Raw genomic sequence first — 7500 nt, forward strand, 5'->3', positions numbered from 1 at the left:
TCGCTTCGACTTTTTGGTGACGGTTTGCCAACCGTCACCAGTAGGGTCCTCGACACGCTCGGGTGCCGACTGCACCTTCACGAGTGACGTGTCTCCGACTCGTTCGATTACTTCCACGTTACCGGTGTCCGGCGTACCTTCTACCGTGGGCTCGGTTTTCACCGAGACCGCTCGCGTGGGAGTCGCACATCTTTGCAAGATCACACGAGGATTGGCGATATTAATCACCTTCCCGGATCTTGTCTTTCTCACAGACGCGGGGGGACTGACAGCTGCATTTGCAGTTCCCGCGTCTGCGGCGACGGCTTCACTCCGAGTAGGAGCTGGACCCGTCGTCTTTGGACGCTTAGTTTTTGTTTTTGTTTGTTCAATTTTATTCAGACCCATAATGTGTCTTGGTCTTTCATCCAGTGCGCTCCCCGGCCACCACCGACCCGCACAATTTGGAACCCGCCAAAGGCTGAGTTAGGGCTACGCACCGAATATAGTCTGCTGGCTGGGTCGGTTTCCTTACCCAGCCCGCGTCCTCGCCCAGCAGAACCCACTTGCCCGAAGCGTGTGGTCGTTCCAAGCCGATTGACTGGACCAGGGCTGCTTTTCTCGTCCAGCCGCCCATCTAGCCGAAGCAGAGGCCAAAGGTACGTGTTGGGGACGTCTCACCCGCAGGAGAGGGCCCCCTCAGATCCCAGGATCCTCTTTTCCGACGACAAGGGTCGCCACGCACGGCAAACACGTGGGAGACAGCAGTCGGAGAGGCTGCCTCTTCCTCTCCACCACACTTCGTTCAGTTCGCTGCGTATTTAAGAACACGAGCTATCCAGCGGTACCTTTTTCGTGGAGGCTCAAGTGTGGCTAGGGCACGTTTGCCCCTTGCGGCCTGGGTTGCCCAGGGGATTGATTGCATCCCATGTATTCCTGAGCCCAGCGGAGTGTTGTCTAGTGGCGTGTTCCGCCCACGAAAAACGGTCTGAAAAACCGTTTAACGTAAACTGGGGAACTGATGCCACGAGTGACAACAGTTCCCCAGTCGGAAGTCATACAGCACATACAGTGCTGTACAAAGAACACGCCACAGCCCGTATGCTAAATCAGGGCCTCGCCATTATGCGAAGTACTACATGTACGACGCACTGACGGTCTCTAATGCCTTCATCGCCGATACACCCATCGACTCGGCCGATCAACCCTCCTACGCGAGGGCTAGTTCGGGGGTTATCTCCCGCCCTGGGTGGCCACAGACCGCCACCGCCAGTAGATAGGGACAGTTAGTGTTGTCGTCAAACTGTGGTCTCTGAGAGACGGGCCGTACCTAAGTCCTTGGTGGACCATACCGGCCGCTCTTGCGACTTGTGCCTGGTGTTCGGGCTCTACCTTCGTTCACCATCGTATCAGGGGAAGACAGCGTGCTACTCCCACTGCCACCTCGAGTCCAACCCAATCCAGGCACTCTTACGGAGTAGTGTTAAAGTCTTTTATCTCCGCAAGAGGGGCTTCAGCCTGGCCCGAGGGGACGAACCCCGAGGGGTTCGCCCAGCATGCCGTACATCAACGGAGCTGGACGAGTCCACGCTCCGTATGCAGTTTCGTTCTATGTTCGCTTCTTAGTCTTGCTTACGGATCGTGCGAATTTTCGGAACTCCTGAAACAGCTGCTCTGACACCAGGCTGGCTTTGTCGATTGGCCACTGAAATCCTTCTCGAATCGCCGCCTGGCGTAGGTGTTCCCTGTCCTCTACGTAACGCTGACAATCGTAGAGGACGTGGTTTGGAGTTTCCTCCTCCCCACATTCGCACAACTCGTCGTCGACCAGGGCGAACGTCTTGAGCTTCGCACGGAAGTCTCCGTGTCCGCTCAAGAACTGCGCTACATCATGGTCGACTCTGATCCAGCTCGCTGAGAGACGGTCTGATACCTCGCCGAAGTATTGGAAGGTTTCCCTACCCTTCGTCGAGGACGACCATCTCTGCTGCCACATCTCTAAAGTCGCCTCCCTCAGCCTTCTGCGAACTTGGGCTTCGGTGACGACTTCGTCAGCCAATTCGGCCTGACTCACTTGATAGGTTCCATGTTGGAACCCGAGTTTCTTCCTGGCTTTGTACACGCAGCTGAACTCCGCTATCGCCAAGTCCACAGGTATCTCCCCGGCGATCACGGGGATCGCATCAGTGGAGACTGTCCTGTAGGCTTTGACGCAGCCAAGCAGAACATGCCTCTGCGCCCTGGTGAGCACTTTACTCGTCCCAGAGGTAAGGCGGTCTGCCCAGCCCGCGGCAGCATACGTGACGATTGGGACAAACAAGCCGCGGTACAAAGTACGCATCGTCCGATATCCCAATCCCCAGTTCGACTTAGCAATCCTTGCTAGCGCATTAAACGTTCGCAAGGACTTGGCATTCAAATACTCGACATGGGAATGGATACCCAGTCTAGAGTCAAAATGCACGCCAAGGTAACGCACAGAGTCCTTGGCGGCAATATTCCGACCTCCTACTTTTATCACAGGTGGCCTCTCTCTGTCGAGAGAGCCTTTTAAGAATAACATCTCGGTCTTGGTCGCAGACAGCGACAATTTCTGCTGGTCGCACCAGCGAGAAATGGTGTCCACAACCAATTGGCCATTGCTTTCTAGACCCTTCCTGCTGTTCGCGAAGATCAAGACAAGAAGGTCGTCTGCATAGGCGATGGGCTCGCAAGCGAGCCCGGCGTTCGATAAGAGCTGTAGAACCTCGTCGAAGACTAAGTTCCAACAGCTCGGACCAAGAATCGATCCCTGTGGGCAGCCCTTAGTGACTTTCTTCCGCACTGCACCGCGATCAGACACCATAGTCACCACGCGGCCGTCGAAGTAGTCGACCACCAATCTAAGTAGGTTTTTTGGGCAGCCTCGCTTCCTCAACGCGTTGAGTATGCTTGGCCACCAGACATTATCAAAGGCCGCAGCAATGTCGAAGAGCAGACCCACGACGTACTTTTCCTCTCGACCGGACGCAAGCTCCCTCATCTTTACCACGGCATCAGTCGTGGATCGATGCGGCCTGAATCCGTATTGCCGATCGGAGGCGTAGTCGGGGTGCAAAAACAAACTAGCTAATCGCGTAGCGATTAGCTTCTCCAAGACTTTGCCTACGACCGAAAGCAAGCATATTGGTCTGTAGGACTTTATCTCCGTTTCAGGTTTCTCGGGTCCTTTAAGGATGGTAATGATGGACCCGACTTTCCATTCCACGGGAAAGACTCCGTGTGCCAGGCATCCGTTGTAGAGTCGGAGGAGCTCGCGTGAGATTGTATTACACGAACGTTTTAAAATCTCCGGCTCGATCCGATCTAGGCCTGGACACTTGCCGCTCTTCAGTCGGTTGACCGCCGATCTGAGCTCCGAGAGGGTGAAGGGACTGGCGTCCTCACTCTCCGGCTCGATGGCAGCTTCCCTCCTGACTCGCGCATGATCCGGGGAGTCATTCGCGGGGCTATCGTCCGGAATTAACCCCTCCAGCAGCGCGGAAGCGGTGGAGTCCCAGTCTGTGGTGTAACCCTGGGCAGTGTTACGATTTATATTCGAGATGACCGTGCTGGCTGTCATCTTCTGCCTCGTGATCTTATAAATGAGGCCCCAGGGTTCCTTGTTTCCCTGCTCGGTCACGAATGCACGCCAGCTGTGCGACCGAGCAGCTTTGATGGCGGCTTTGTAGGCCTTTCTCTGTTTAAGATACTCGGTCCTCTTGGCCGCCCTCTGCTCCTCTGAACATGCTGCGTTCTGCGAGGCTCGTCTAAGTTTGTAGACTCGCCTCTTTTGCCTCGTCAGGTCGGCCGTCCACCATGGGACGGATTTTGAATGCCACTGCTTGGTTGGCATCGAGGAGTCGCACGCTTGGACGATCATTCTTTCGATCTCCTGTGCTAGATGTTCGACATCCCCCTTATTGTTCAATGGATCGGGGGATATACTCCTCTTACTTTCCTGCAGCGCCTTGTCGAACTCGGGCCATTTTGCGCTTCGGAGTCGGAACCTTGGTAATAATCCGTTCCGGTTGGTGCTGCTGTAGTAGATAGGGACAGTTAGTGTTGTCGTCAAACTGTGGTCTCTGAGAGACGGGCCGTACCTAAGTCCTTGGTGGACCATACCGGCCGCTCTTGCGACTTGTGCCTGGTGTTCGGGCTCTACCTTCGTTCACCATCGTATCAGGGGAAGACAGCGTGCTACTCCCACTGCCACCTCGAGTCCAACCCAATCCAGGCACTCTTACGGAGTAGTGTTAAAGTCAATTTATCTCCGCAAGAGGGGCTTCAGCCTGGCCCGAGGGGGCGAACCCCGAGGGGTCCGCCCAGCATGCCGTTCGAATGGCGGAGTGGACAAGTCCACGTCTGCCCGTCACTCAAGTCGGACACGGGACGACTCCAAAGCTAGCGCCGCCTGATAGGAAGCGCAAGCTGGGTCCCGCGACTTGTGTGCACTAGCCCACCCTCTGTCCTTGCAATTAGAGCAGACCGGAGGTTCACTCTTCTTGCTACAGAGCGTGAAGGTATGCCCCTTTTGGGAGCAGTGACCGCACACGTCCTCCTTGAATTTACAACGCTTCGAGGTATGCCCGAAGCGTTGACAACGGTAGCACCGAAGCACCTGGACGAAATCCCGTACACGACAGGAGTTCCATCCAAGGTAAACTCGGCTACCCCTCTGCTTCAGCCGCTGAAGATTCTGCGGACTGACGGCAACGACCCAGTTGGCTGTCTCCGGGGTCTTGCCAGCCATGCGGCTGACCCGAATTCCCGAAGGCACATCCTTCTGGTTCGCATCGCAGAGATTTTGCCTCCAAATACTGGAGGCAATTTCGTCCTTACCCATCCGACGCGGGACGTCGTAAACTAAAACCTCGGGGTCCCGCTTGGTAGGTAAGGAGACGGACAGACCCGCGCTCCGGAGCTTCTTATTGCCAACGAAGGCTTGCAGGTCCTCCTTTCGGTCGGTCTCGACGACGATGCCACCGGAGTGGATGCGTCGGACCGACTTAATTCGGATCGCCTCCTTCGCTGGTTTAACGAGCGACAGAACAGTAACCTTCGTAACTTCGCTGCTCTGTCCTTTTTCCTTCGGCGGGAAGATTTTTACCACATGCTGCGATTGTGGCCGTCTCCCCGCTTCCGGAGAAGCTCCTTTGCAGTCGACTTTGTTCACATGGGCGTAAGTCGACTGCGCGGCGTTGCAGGCCGTCTTCGGGAGAGTTCCCTTGGACGGCCCAGGTCGCATCGCACTCATTACGGCAGGACGCGCTTTTAGGTCCGCCCTGACCGCGGCGAGCTGCCCTTCGACGAAGCTATTCCGTTGAATAAGCTCCTGGACCAGCTCGTTGAGTGCCTCAACCTCGGCGAGTATCTTTGACCCGGACTCCTTATTGACTTTCGACTCAGGTCGAAAGCAAAAGGTCCGTATTTCGGACACTCGCCTAAAGGCTTCGTCTCTTACGAGATCGAGAGGCCGTACCTTCTGCCCGGAGAACGTCCCCTTCGGTCTCCTGGCCCGGTTTACTGCGGCCTTGCCGGTGGGTGCGCCCGGCTTGGCTCGCTTCGTCTTTTTGGTGACGGTTTGCCAACCGTCACCAGTAGGGTCCTCGACACGCTCGGGTGCCGACTGCACCTTCACGAGTGACGTGTCTCCGACTCGTTCGATTACTTCCACGTTACCGGTGTCCGGCGTACCTTCTACCGTGGGCTCGGTTTTCACCGAGACCGCTCGCGTGGGAGTCACACATCTTTGCAAGATCACACGAGGATTGGCGATATTGATCACCTTCCCGGATCTTGTCTTTCTCACAGACGCGGGGGGACTGACAGCTGCATTTGCAGTTCCCGCGTCTGCGGCGACGGCTTCACTCCGAGTAGGAGCTGGACCCGTCGTCTTTGGACGCTTAGTTTTTTGTTCATTATTTTTATTCAGACCCATAATGTGTCTTGGTCTTTCATCCAGTGCGCTCCCCGGCCACCACCGACCCACACAATTTGGAACCCGCCAAAGGCTGAGTTAGGGCTACGCACCGAATATAGTCTGCTGGCTGGGTCGGTTTCCTTACCCAGCCCGCGTCCTCGCCCAGCAGAACCCACTTGCCCGAAGCGTGTGGTCGTTCCAAGCCGATTGACTGGACCAGGGCTGCTTTTCTCGTCCAGCCGCCCATCTAGCCGAAGCAGAGGCCAAAGGTACGTGTTGGGGACGTCTCACCCGCAGGAGAGGGCCCCCTCAGATCCCAGGATCCTCTTTTCCGACGACAAGGGTCGCCACGCACGGCAAACACGTGGGAGACAGCAGTCGGAGAGGCTGCCTCTTCCTCTCCACCACACTTCGTTCAGTTCGCTGCGTATTTAAGAACACGAGCTATCCAGCGGTACCTTTTTCGTGGAGGCTCAAGTGTGGCTAGGGCACGTTTGCCCCTTGCGGCCTGGGTTGCCCAGGGGATTGATTGCATCCCATGTATTCCTGAGCCCAGCGGAGTGTTGTCTAGTGGCGTGTTCCGCCCACGAAAAACGGTCTGAAAAACCGTTTAACGTAAACTGGGGAACTGATGCCACGAGTGACAACAGTTCCCCAGTCGGAAGTCATACAGCACATACAGTGCTGTACAAAGAACACGCCACAGCCCGTATGCTAAATCAGGGCCTCGCCATTATGCGAAGTACTACATGTACGACGCACTGACGGTCTCTAATGCCTTCATCGCCGATACACCCATCGACTCGGCCGATCAACCCTCCTACGCGAGGGCTAGTTCGGGGGTTATCTCCCGCCCTGGGTGGCCACAGACCGCCACCGCCAGTAGATAGGGACAGATGGGAATCTCGTTAATCCATTCATGCGCGTCACTAATTAGATGACGAGGCATTTGGCTACCTTAAGAGAGTCATAGTTACTCCCGCCGTTTACCCGCGCTTTTTTGAATTTCTTCACGTTGACATTCAGAGCACTGGGCAGAAATCACATTGCGTCAACACCCGTGGGGGCCATCGCAATGCTTTGTTTTAATTAGACAGTCGGATTCCCCTAGTCCGTGCCAGTTCTGAGCTGAGCGTTGAATGGCGGCCGAAGAGGACGACCGCACCGATGGGAAACGCCACGGAAGCCTCGCAGCAAGGAAGATCCGCGGGAGGCCAAGGCACGGGACCGAGCTCGGATCCCAGCCACGAGAGCCGTTCACCTCGCCCAGGCCCGGCACGTCAGCCAGACCCGCTTCCCGACCAAGCCCGACACGCCCCGCTCCTCAGAGCCAATCCTTATCCCGAAGTTACGGATCCAATTTGCCGACTTCCCTTACCTACATTAATCTATCGACTAGAGGCTCTTTACCTTGGAGACCTGCTGCGGATATGGGTACGAACCGGCGCGACACCTCCACGTGGCCCTCTCCTGGATTTTCAAGGTCCGAGGGGATGATCCGGACACCGCCGCAACTGCGGTGCTCTTCGCGTTCCAAACCCTATCTCCCTGCTAGAGGTTTCCAGGGAACTCGAACGCTT

General features: G+C 56.2%; 1 pseudogene; it reads right to left on the reverse strand.

The window, feature by feature from the left end:
- Positions 1-6772: 6772 nt before the first annotated feature.
- Positions 6773-7500, reverse strand: part of LOC143262995 (large subunit ribosomal RNA) — a 2997-nt pseudogene continuing 2269 nt past the window's right edge.

This window comes from Megalopta genalis, unplaced genomic scaffold (genome assembly GCF_051020955.1).
Source record: "Megalopta genalis isolate 19385.01 unplaced genomic scaffold, iyMegGena1_principal scaffold0260, whole genome shotgun sequence".
Lineage (NCBI taxonomy): Eukaryota > Metazoa > Arthropoda > Insecta > Hymenoptera > Halictidae > Megalopta > Megalopta genalis.